The sequence below is a fragment of the Xenopus laevis genome, chromosome 9_10S (assembly GCF_017654675.1).
Source record: "Xenopus laevis strain J_2021 chromosome 9_10S, Xenopus_laevis_v10.1, whole genome shotgun sequence".
NCBI lineage: Eukaryota > Metazoa > Chordata > Amphibia > Anura > Pipidae > Xenopus > Xenopus laevis.
Genome location: NC_054388.1, coordinates 32,702,817 through 32,716,490, shown reverse-complemented (window position 1 = coordinate 32,716,490; position 13,674 = coordinate 32,702,817).

Genomic DNA, 13,674 nt, shown 5'->3' with positions numbered 1-13,674 from the left:
AATGTGGCAGTTGTAAGCTACAGTCAAATGCCTGCTTTCAGGGCCGCTCCGGCCATGAGGCAAGGTGAGAATCTTGCCTCAGGTGACACAAAGCGGCCAGTTACCAAGGGCGGTAAAAAGCCACCTCTGGTAACTTTAAGAAACGAATTTCCGTTTTTTAAAACGGAAATTCGGCTCTTTTAGTGCAGCGAGCCGAAGAGAAGAATCTAGTTATTTTGTCCAGGCTGGTTTTAGGGCCAGGGGTATAATTGCCCTATTCCAATTGCAGCCCTGGGTCATGCATTCAATTCTAACCTGAGCATGATCTGCAAGGGTTCTCCACTGGCACTAGGGTGGGTACAATAAATTAAGCATGTTTTTGCAGGGTGGGCCAGAGTCCACCCATATACACTCGGAAAACATTCAAACGCCAGGCCTGACTGAGGCCCCCACATGACACAGCATCCAGCTGTTATTTTTCTTGGAATGCCCTAGAACACTGCTCCACAGCAGCACTAGCTCATGTACTGCACAATGTAAGCAGCCATACGCTTTGCAGATAGAGCTTAGACTGCAATTTAACTCAGGACTCAAGTATTGCTACGTAGCTGCACTAACCAATGTGCCACCAGGCTGCACAGGATTTAAACTGTTATTCTTTATTTATATAGTATCCATAAGTTCACATAGTACATAAAACATCGGAGCAAACTACACCACACTAGAATAAAACTCTAGCCGACTTCATTCAGAGATAGAGGTATGAACCACCAGGCCACCACAGCTCTCTATTGTCAGACTATATACAGAGATAACTTCATGCTGGAGTATATTAAAAGGAGAGGCTAAGGATCAAGTGCAGCGAGAGAGCATGGCTTGGTAGCTATTATAGTTGTTTTGCACATTTTGGGTCATGAGTTTGATTCCCTCCTAAAGCTCTGCTTAAGCATGTTAATACTTGTATTGAATAAGCAAAGCTAATCTAGCAAAGCAATGGCTTGATGGTTAGGGCTGCAGCCTTGCAAATCGCAAGGTCCTCAGTTCTTGTTTTGGTCATCTGCAAGGCAGGGGCGTAACTATAGAGGAAGCAGACCCAGCGGCTGCAGGGGGGCCCAGGAGGTATAGGGGCCCCATGAGGCCCTAATTCATACATAATTTCAATAAATATTGGAGAAACACGTCAACCTCTAAATATTTTGGGGTCCTGAAAAATAATTTGCTGTGGGGCCCAGTAATATCTAGTTACGCCACTGCTGCAAGGAGTGGGCAATCTCATCAATGGTGCAATGTAACCATTTTATACTGTTTATAGCTATATTAAGAGTCATATTCATGTGTAAAGAATCTGCATACAAATAATGCCAGCCACAATGAAAGGTGCAGCCATAATGAAAGATGTGGTATCACTCAGCATATACATATGAAGTTTCAGCACTTGGGGATATATGCATGATTGTTATTTCACATGGTGATATAGCATTAGTGATGGGCAAATTCGCAGCAAATTCCTGCGATTCGCCCCTGGTGAATAAATTAAAAAAACTGACATGAAAATTTGCAGACGTCAAAAAAATTGTTTGACGTTTCGCGGATTTTGCAGGAAATTCATGAATTCTTTGGCGAAGCAAAATGCCCTAAATTCGCCCATCACTATATAGCATCAATCTGTTTTTTCAACCCCATCTGGGGACCTTTCTCAAGAATCCATAGGGAACAGGGGGTCTTTTCTAGTCCTGGGGTCAGTTGCACAAATCTGGGGAGTGTTTGCTTAATGAATAGGTGCCCCTCATATCCGCTGGAAGGATGTACTGGGCAATAACTCATTATTACTATTTATTTATAGACTGTACAATAGATGGGTATATACACTGAACATGCTGATTACAAACTAAAAGCAACCACAAACTTAAATGCAATGCATTAGAGAGTATATTGTATGGTCTCCTTGTACATTTATACATAGGTATATAGGTGCAGAAAGTTGGTGATAGGGGCAACATGTAAGCATTCCTGTCCTACACGTATCACAGATCCTTCCCTTCACTTTCTCCAATCACACACAACACAGCATACATGTGAATGTTATAGGTTCTACAGCTGTAGATAATGCAGCATGCTCTTAGATTTCCATATATAAGCCTTCTAAAAATAATTGAAATATTAACTAGGTGATTTATCAATGTTCAAATTAGAATTTTTGGCACTATTCAAATTTTATTGAACAAAATCTCACAGATTCCAATTTTGATTTTAAAACTTGAGTTTTTTGTGCTTAATAAATACCAAACATTTGACTGTAAAATTTCTACATGAACTCGCAAGCTTTAGGTGCCAAAGTCAATGGGAATAGTCCTAGGCACAACTCACGATTGTTTTTTAAAATTCAAGGTTTCAGCTTTTTTTTGAGCTTGTAACCTCACAATTCAAGTTTTTCAAGTTTTCTTCATGACTGATTTAATCGAGGTTTTTAGATTTAGATTTTTTAATAAATACACAAACATTCAAGCTTTTCTAAATTGTCGGTTATAAGTAGACAACTTTCTTCTAGTCTGAAGGGGTGGCCTCTGGTACGGTGATCCCATTTTTTGGGTAAAAAGGTCTCTTGCTATTTGTCTATAATGTCCTCTAATGTACTTGTAAAGTGTAATCATGTCCCCTCACAAACGCCTTTTTTCCAGAGAAAACAACCCCAACCGTGATAGTCTACCCTCATAATTTAAGTCCCTCTAACCAATTTAGTTGCACTTAGTCTCTGCACTCTCTCCAGCTCATTTATATCCCTCTTAAGGACTGGAGTCCAAAACTGCACTGCATACTCCAGATGAGGCCTTACCAGGGACCTATAAAGAGGCATAATTATGTTTTCATCCCTTGAGTTAATGCCCTTTTTTATGCAACACAGAACTTTATTTGCTTTAGTAGCCACAGAATGACACTGCCCAGAATTAGACAACTTGTTATCTACAAAAAAAACCCCTAGATCCTTCTCATTTAAGGAAACTCCCAACACACTGCCATTTAGTGTATAACTTGCATTTATATTATTTTTGCCAAAGTGCATAACCTGCATTTATCAACATTGAACCTCATTTTCCAGTTTGCTGCCCAGTTTCCCAACTTAGACAAATCACTCTGCAAAGTGGCAGCATCCTGCATGGAACCTATAGTTCTGCACAATTTAGTATCATCTGCAAAAATAGAAATAGTACTTTCAATGCCCACCTCCAGGTCATTAATAAACAAGTTGAAAAGCAAGGGACCTAGTACAGAGCCCTGCGGTACTCCACAAACAACACTGGTCCAATTAGGGATGTACCGAATCCAGGATTCGGTCGGGATTCGGCCAGGATTCGGCCTTTTTCAGCAAGATTCGGATTTGGCCGAATCCTTCTGCCTGGCCGAACCGAACCCGAACCCTAATTTGCATATGCAAATTAGGGGCGGGAGGGAAATCACGTGACTTTTTGTCAGAAAACGAGGAAGTAAAAAATGTTTTCCCCTTCCCACCCCTAATTTGCATATGCAAATTAGGGTTCGGATTCGGTTCGGTATTCGGCCGAATCTTTCACAAAGGATTCGGGGGTTCGGCCAAATCCAAAATAGTGGATTCGGTGCATCCCTAGGTCCAATTAGAAAATGTTCCATTTACCACCACTCTTTGTAGTCTATCTTTTAGCCAGTTCTCTATCCAGGTACAAATACTATTTTCCAGGACAACATTCCTTAATTTAACCAGTAACCTTTTGTGTGGCACTGTATAAAATGCTTTAGCAAAGTCTAAGTAAATCACATCCACTGCCATCCCAGAATCGAGGTCCTGCTTACCTTCTCATAAAAAGAAATTAAGTTAGTCTGGCAAGATCTGTTTTGCATAAAACCATGCTGGCATACACTCATAGTATTATGATTTGCTATGAGGTCCAGTATCTTATCCTTTATTAACCCTTCAAAAAGCTTTCCTACCACAGACGTAAGACTAACTGGCCTTTAGTTTTGAGGCTAAGAAAGGCTTTTTGAAGTTTTGAATAGAGGCACCACATTAGCAATTCGCCAGTCTCTCGGCACTATGCCAGACCTCAATGAATCCTGAAAAATTAAGTAAGGAGGTTTGGCAATCACAGAGCTAAGCTAAGCTCGCTAAGTACCCTACCATTTTCTGCAAAAAGTTTGTGGCTCGGCCTGATAGAAAAAAAACATCCAAAGTTAGATTTCTCACCAAGATTGCCATGACAACAAAAACAACCTGCTAAATATCCATTTGCCACATCTCCTAAGTAAAACGATACCCCACATGTATGGGTGTATGGAAATAGCCCCATAACTATATATTCCTTGAACGTTCAGCTGCAGCTATTCAGTGGTGCCATTCTTGCTTCTCAACATGCAGAACTGTGGATACATTTGCAGTTTGTCCTGACATAAAGGGAAAAAAGATCCATAGTTAGATCGCTCCACAGAATTGCTATGACAACTAAAAAGCCTGCTAAATATCAATCTGCAACTTTCCTGAACAAAACGATATCCTACATGTATGGGTGCACCTAAAGACCCAGCCTCAAAACACCCCAAAGCAAGGGCAATAGCTAAATTTGCCCTTGCAGTTTTTCAGTCTAAACAACCCCCTTACCTGTAAAATACAAACTATAAATCCCTTCAAAGTTTATACCTGCAGCTATTCAGCGGTGCCACCCTTGCTTTCCTACATGCAGAATTTTGGACACAGTTCTCCATAAAAGTTTGTGGTTTGGCCTGAAATGAGGAAAAACACTCAAAATTGGATTTTTTGTTAAAATTCCATAGACAAGTAATAAAGACCTTCTGAATAGCTACTGAATATTCTGCTTACCAATATATATTTAGTGGAGAACCTTTGGACCCTTTTGTGCCATCTGTATCTGTGGTATCCTTCGTCTTTTGTCTTTTTTTTTGTTTTTACTTTTAGAACACCAAATAGAAAATCTGCACAAATATGGACAAAAATATTTGCCAACATATATGCATAATGTCAAATACAGCTGTGTCCTTTAACTACACTGAAAGGTGAGCATTAAGGTGCCAACTATAAAGTGTATAGCAAAGAGGAGAAATCTAAATCCTAAAGAGGAGAAATCTACTGATGAATTCACCCCAAAAGTGTGATCCTCTCCCTGTTAGCCCCCTAGCACATCATTAGACTATAGCAACATGGGATAAATACTGAATTTGTGGCATGAGCAAAAAAACCATAGGTGTGCCAACTACAATTCTACAAAAAAAACTGAATGTCTACACAAGAACAGAATATATATTGCCCAGAAATAGAGTGTCCTATTTCTCTCCAACCATCTTGGCTATGCCTTCAGCATAATACTAACGACTATCCATAATAAAGAGAAAGACTACAATTAGAAAAAACTTTTGAAATACAAACTGTTCCCATCTACCAGCAAACCATGGCAAATTAGTGGCACGGTTGGGTATGTACGTAACAAACGACTGTATATAAGCACGTGAAGGTAAATAGAGTTGTAGTGGCAATTGTAGCTCAACTAAACTTTTAGATATAATGTGGCCATCAGAGGGTGTGGGAAGTTCTAGTTCAGCACCTGGTGAGGCTTCCATTGCCCATGGCTGACATAAAATCATAATGAAACAAATAAAAAGCCAGCAGCCTTACCTGACCCAGAAGCCCCTCTGCTAAAAAAAACAGTTGTGAGACTGTCAGTCCCCAGAGTCAGTCCCCAGAGATAGAAAAGCTAGAATAGGTTCAAATGCATAGTCCACAAGCTAGATCAAGGTGTCTTTTGACCAAATGTAAAAGATCATTTCCTGGCATGCAATGTGAGTCAAAACTTTTCCCTCCATAAGCAACAAGTCTGTCTTAATCATTCTGCTAGGGATAAGGAACTGCTTTACCTGACTCCTGCTGCAATTGCCAGCGCTCAGCATACTGCCAGTTTTAGCCACAGCCCTCTGCAGTAATCAGCTTGTTGAGACAGCTACACCCAAGCACACCAGTAGCCAAGGTCCTTCATCCAATGTGGTATACATGATTATATGTACTAGGTGCTCTAAATGAGGCATATACAGTACATTGGTGAAACAGGACAAACATGGCGCACAAGGATGAACCATCACAGATATAACACCAAATCATGTGATAAACCAGTGGGGCAACATTTCTGCAGTCAAAATCAAATCAGTCTTCAGGACATGCAGGTCTTAATTCTAAAAGGGAACTTTAAAACTGAACGGGAAAGGAAGATTTATGAATTCAAATATATGGAGTTATTTAACACATTAAGACAGGGCCTTAATTTATGGTCAGGTTTCATGTCACACTATGTGACCTGACTGAATCCAGACTCCTGGACTATTTACAACCCACCCTAATTCATTGTATTATCTCTACATTTGATCTCTATCTGTAACTTCCTAATTTACTGCCCATGAATACCTTTCACTGATCTAACAGAATATATGTTGTGCCTTTCTAGCTTTCATTTGTATTTTGCCTGACGAAGGGGTCTTAGTGCTTCTACAGTACAGTACAGTACTTTTTGTATTTGTTTGTTTTTTTAATTGTTATTTTTGCTACTGGCTAACACGGTACCACCATTTTTGTTTCATTTAAATGTCAAAACTGGCAATTATTTGATTTAGCACTAGATGGCAGCATTTAGCAAAAACAAATGTGAACAGTATAATCATTGTCATTATTATTATTAGGGGTTATAAAAAGCAGGTTTACAAATAAACTGATCAAAATCCTTAACTTTTAAGAAAGGAAAAAAAATTCTAAGTTGTACAATATTCAAAAAAGGAAGATTTTGGTATTTAATCAGGTACACATGGAACAGTTTCACATTGGCAAATAGGTTTGATACAAACCAAGACATTAAGGGGGTTAACAAAATCTGAATTTTTCTGATTGTCTAAATAAAAAAAGTCAGACCAAACTAGAATCTATGATTTGACCTTATTTATTATTTAAAAAGCACAAATGAATCGGTTTAGGGGAAAAACCTGTCACGGTCGGCACCCAACACCAGAACAAATGCCAAGCACCCTGGTCTCGGCTCGTGCTTCACCTGTAGTGTGACCGCCGTTGGCCTCGGGAGGAGCCCTCAGCTACTTGGATGCCACCAGGACTTAAAGGGGAAGGAAACCTAGTCGGCGCAAACCCAATTTATACAGCAGAGACGCACCGCGCGCGCCATAACAGTTCGGCGCAGGAGGAAGAGGACGCGGCAGCGTCCCCGCCGAGGGGGCAGCAGGCGTCCCTGCCGTCCCCCCACTAGACCACCAGGGTAAGCCCTCACAAAACCCCAAAAAATTGTACGAAAAATCGTATTGTATGTTTTTTTCTGAGGGTTTTCCTGAATCTCTTGATTTTTTCAGGATTTTTGGATTCAGATTTTTAGCATACCCGGGGTATAATAAATCTCGTAAAATTTGAGGGTTTTTTTTCCCACTAAAAATTCGGATTTTATAGTAAAAAACACTTTGGATTTTTCTAGTTTTTGGCATTGGGACTTTAGTAAATAACCCCTGCTCCACTGCAGCAAGATTTGGTGTGAATGGGATATCTTCTATCCCAGGGATAGTTAAAGGGATACAGTCATGGGGAAAAAACATTTTTTAACACACATCAGTTAAAGGGGAACTCCACAAAAAGTAGCTTTTTTAAAAGTAAACATGATTTCAAGCAAATTGAAGCTCAAAGTCAGACAGTCAAAATCATACATAATCAGGTGTGATCCTGCCATGATGCATGGATAATGCAATGAGCACTATAGCTTAAAGTTACAGGAAGGGCTATTTGACACCCCTTGTAACTGCCCGCATACTGCCGCTTGAGTGTTGCTAGATCACAACACTCTGGGACACACTAATTCACAGAAAGAACCTGTTAATAAGAAACCTCCTTCCAAAACTGATTGGAGGAGGCCATTTAGCAATTAAAGGAAAACTATACCCCAAAAATGAATACTTAAGAAACAGATTTTATATCAAATCAAATGGCATAAAGAATCTTACCAAACTGGCATACAGTATATATTTAAGTAAAAATTTACCTTTTTCATCTTCTCCCCGTGAGCCTCAATTTTAATAATATTCTCTGTGCTGCCTCAGAGATCACCTGACCAGAAATATTGCAGCACTAACTATGAAAGAAAGAAGGGTGGAAGCAAAAGACAGAACTCTGTCTGTTAATTGGCTCAAGTGACCTAACATGTACGATTTGTTTGTGTGCACCTTGAATCCCAGGATCCCTGGGGGCAGCCCTTATTTTTTAAAATAACAATTTTCTATTCATCATTACCCAATGGAAATTGTTTTATTTACTGTATATGAAGCACCGTTTTACATATAATCTGTTTTATGAAACATATTTTTATAGAGACCTACATTGTTTTGGGGGATATAGTTTTCCTTTAACCTGTGTCCTGGATGGAAACATCCTAACAAGGTGACCATACACAGTGTGATAAAAGCTGCTGACTTGGTATCTTCAGACAAAGTTGGCAGCTTACTAGCAGAAATAATAAGGTTCTTCTACAGTCTGGGGGAATGTGTTTCTATGCATGACAAAGTAATATGTATAATATAGCCAATTATATGGGTTGATAATAATAAAATAACAAATGTGATCCTTTAAGAATGGCACTAACAAGCAGCCTTAAACACTATAGCTTAAAGTTACAGGAAGGGCTATTTGACACCCCTTGTATACTTCCGCTTGAGTGTTGCTAGATCACAACACTCTGGGACACACTAATTCACAGAAAGAACCTGTTAGCTCAGGCAAAGACTATAAGAAACCTCCTTCCAAAACTGATTGGAGGAGGCCATTTAGCAATTAAAGGAAAACTATAACCCCAAAATGAATACTTGAGTAACAGATAGTTTATATCAATTTAAGTGGCATATTAAATAATCTTATTAAACTGGAATATATATTTAAGTAAATATTGCTCTTTTACATCTCTTGCCTTGAACCACCATTTGGTGATGGTCTGTGTGCTGCCTCAGAGATCACCTGACCAGAAATACTGCAGCTCAAACTGTAACAGGAAGTGTGGAAGCAAAAGACACAACTCTGTCTGTTAATTGGCTCATGTGACCTAACATGAATGGTTTGTTTGTTATGTTTGTGTGCACTGTGAATCGTATGATCCCAGGCGAAAATGGCAATTTTCTATTTATTATTACCCAATGGCACATACTAATAAAAAAGTATATTATTACCGGGTAACGTCCCTCTGGTTAATTATGATAAATTCTTTAGTGACCTAGATCTCCCTAGATTGACAGAATACCAGTCTCAACGAATGGACGAGGACATTACACTTGAGGAAGTTCAATTTGCGATTAGAGATTTGGGGTCGGGGAAAGCTCCTGGCCTAGATGGGCTCTCCAATATTTATTACAAAAAATTTCTCCCAGAGGTAGGGCCTTACTTAACCAAAATGTTCAATGCTCTGAAAGTTAATCCTCTGGTTAATTATGATAAATTCTTTAGTGACCTAGATCTCCCTAGATTGACAGAATACCAGTCTCAACGAATGGACGAGGACATTACACTTGAGGAAGTTCAATTTGCGATTAGAGATTTGGGGTCGGGGAAAGCTCCTGGCCTAGATGGGCTCTCCAATATTTATTACAAAAAATTTCTCCCAGAGGTAGGGCCTTACTTAACCAAAATGTTCAATGCTCTGAAAGTGGGTGGGTCATTTCAAGCTGAGACCTTGAAGGCTCAAATATCTGCGATTCCCAAGCCTGACTCCAATCTATCAGACTGCAAGAATTATCGACCGATTTCAGTGTTAAATACGGATGTTAAACTTTTAGGGAAAATACTAGCTATTAGGATCAACTCCTTTCTACCTCAAATAATCCACAGGGACCAAGTGGGGTTTGTTCCTGGACGTCACGCCGGGGATGCTATCAGACGTTTGATCCTATTGACTCAGCATGCTAAATCTTCAGGGGTTAAATCAATGCTGCTTAAGTTGGATATTCGCAAAGCCTTTGATTCCATATACTGGGACTATCTGTATTTTTCTTTGAGCAAATGGGGATTGGGTGATAAATTTAAAACTTGGATTCACTCGCTTTATCATGGCCCCTCCGCGTTGGTTAATATAATGGGTTTTCTGTCTGAACCCTTTATGATTTGTAGGGGGACCCGTCAAGGGTGCCCTCTTTCTCCCATCTTATTCAATTTAGCTATAGAGCCCCTAGCGGCCGCTATTAGATCTAACTTAAATATTAAGGGGATTGAGGTCGGCGGAGCTCAACATAAAGTCAGTCTATTTGCTGACAATTTATCACTTGTAATTTCACATCCATTAACCTCCCTCCCTAATTTATTTAATTTATTAGAGACATTTAGTCGAATATCTGGCCTTCATATTAACCATAACAAAACTGAGGCCCTTAATATCAATCTATCCCTGGAAGCTGTAAAGTTGTTACAACTTAACTTTGAATTTGTTTGGCAGCCCCACTTTATCTCCATATTGGGGGTTAAGTTAACTCGGAATTATGACTCCCTGTACAAATATAATTATCCCCCGATTTATAAGTCCCTGTACGCTTTGTTGGATAGATGGCACTGTTATCACATCTCGTGGATAGGGAGGATCCATTCCATTAAGATGACTATTTTGCCCAAGATCTTATACCTTTTTAGAACGCTTCCAATTCCTTTAGCTGATATGTCCCGATTTAACACTAAAATCTTACAGTTTGTTTGGGCGAAGAAACACCCTAGAATACGCCATTCTGTATTAACTTATCCTAGGAATAAAGGAGGTCTTGGCTTACCTAATTGGCACTATTATTATAAGGCAGCTCAGATCTCCAAAATCTTAGCTTTACACTCTATCCATGATTGCCCTCATTGGGTTGCCTTGGAAAGATCATATACCCTACCATATTCTCCGGCAGCATTGGTATGGTGCCCCCCTAAACAGCGACCATTAACGGGGAGTGTATGTCTGACTCACACCTTGAAAATTTGGGACTCGGTCAGTTTGAGACATAATTTACAAACAGCTTGCACACCAGCTATGCCTTTTCTAGGGAACCCCCTCTTTCACCCAAGGTTACAGCCTTCAGCTTTTCAATGGTGGACCTCCGCTAATATACGCTATTTGGGACAGTTATACACTGGTACAGGACCATACTCCCTTCAACACCTCATTGATAAATATCTCGTTCCTCCTTCAGAGTATTTCCGTTTGCGACAAGTGTTACATTTTGCCCGGTCTCAATGGATCTCTGAAGGAGGGGGTGAATGCATCTCAGTCATTTTTTGAACTATGGTGTTCCCGCAACCCCTTGAGTCGGAAAGTAATTTCCTTGCTGTATAGAAATTTTTATGACAATATTGCGCCAGATCAGATGACATACGTACAATCGTGGCATCGGGATTTGAACTGTCAATTAGATGGTGACGAATGGGAGTCGATTTGGAGCAATGTCATGCGATCCTCTAAAAATTTTTCTTTGCTCGAGGCTAACTACAAAGTTTTATTCAGGTGGTACCTGGTTCCAGCCCGGATTGCTAAATTTGCCCCATCTGCAGACCCTAGATGTTTTTATGAGTGTGGACAAGTGGGTTCTATGTTCCATATATGGTGGGAATGCCCGAGTGTGCGTCGTTTCTGGATTAGAGTTTACACTATGACACACTCTGTGTTCCAAGTTGCAATTCCTAGACGTCCTAATACGGCTTTACTGGGGCAAAAACCTGGCCAACTCACTCGGACACAATTCCAACTTTTTACGGCCATTACAACTGCTGCTAAAAGCACTATTGCAAAAGCATGGAAGACAAAAGTATTGTCCATTGAGATCACTAAGCATAAGATTGACTGGATCATGACTCAAGAAAAAATTACCAGTATCTTAAATGATTCCCATAGCAGATTTCTAAAAATTTGGGGTCCATGGTTGGAATACAGGTACGGGCCTGGATATCACCTGACATTGCTTAGTATTTGAATTCAATTTCCTATACCGGTTGACCGGTGCCCTTTGTGGGACCATCATTCACTGGGACCATAGGATGATCTGTCATTTAGTTTGTTACTTGTTATTAAAATATACCTTGTGTTATTAATATGCTTAATCACGCAGGACTGGTTATATTCTGTTAGCTACTGTGTTTGGTCTATTTGTACAGATGAGATCCTTTGTATCCTATTACATGTTATCTGTATGTACCATGTGACAGTATTCTTGATTTTACATCTGTATAATGGCCGTCATTTACATTTTACTGCTGTATGCTAACTATGTATCCTAAAACACAATAAAAAATTATTGAAGTAAAAAAAAAAAGTATATTATTATGAAAATGGATTATTTACATGAAGCAGGGTTTTACAAATATAGAGAGACTTTTCCTTTAATAGTCATTTTCCCTCACAGTTCAATGTTATTTTACCAAAAAAGATGTCTTCATGCAGAAAGCTCGTCAATTGAATGTGTTTTCAAAATGTACCACTGGGTCATCACAAGCATAATGTCATTGAACGAGTTTCCTTATTTGTCCTAAACAGTAAGACCAAAGTAATGAAAAAATAATGGAGTGTTGTACTGCACTGGTAAAACCAGTGCGTTTGCTTTAGAAACTCTACAATGTTTTATTTAAGCAAGCTGTTGTGTAGCCATGGGGGCAGCCATGACAGATAAGCTCTGCAGTATACAATGCAATTCTGCAGTGCTTATCTGTTATCTACTATGTGCCCTGTGCTAAAATGGCTGCTCCCATGGCTACACAGCAGCTTGTTTATATAAAATATAGTTGGGTCTCTGAACCAAACACACCAGTTTTACCAGTGCAGGACAACACTACATTATATTGCCATTCCTTGGCTCATTTTTTGCTGTTACTGTTCCTTTAAAGAAAGTGGGTCTGGAACCAGTAAAATCCATATTTTGCTGGTGTGAGTCTCTGGCAGCTATAATTTTCAATCAGACAGCACCAAAAAAAATTGAAGTTTCTTTAAAATGCCTTTATTAAAAAAGGGCTTTTCTTGGACAGATATAAAGCGACGTTTCAGGCTAGCAACAGCATTCCTCAAGCTACTGAGTACAAATTAATGAGCACATTTTATACCTTTCAATATAGCGGCATTTAACATTTAATGGCAGCTTCACTGAATTTCCTCAAGACAATGAAAGTGCACAATGTTGCAAAATTGACATACGTAAGACATTGTATACATCTTGTAACAAGTTCTTCCTTCTATATCACTGGAACACATCCATAAACAACACATCAGTCCAAGTGTCAAATATCTGGAAAAATGTATACTACAACACATTAAACACTAACATTTTGTGAAGTTCACACTCCCTATTCAGAACAAAAGGTGTAAGAGTACCCAATACTCCCTTTTAAGCAATTATTTTGTCCTATTCCCTCTGCAATGTAATTTTGGAACCCCATCAACCACCGGATATTTTAATTGGTGGACTCCATGTCCTTTCTCAATAAAATGATGAGCCACTGCTTGTTCTACTTATGCTCACGTATACGATCCTTAACCATGCGGGAGGTCTGTCCTACGTATTGTAAGCCGCATTGGGCACTTTGTTACATAACAAACAAATGTGGAAGAACAAGTTAAATAACCCTTAATCCTTATAGGGGTACCTTTGTGTGAATGATAGATTACATTACCTTGCTGACAATTA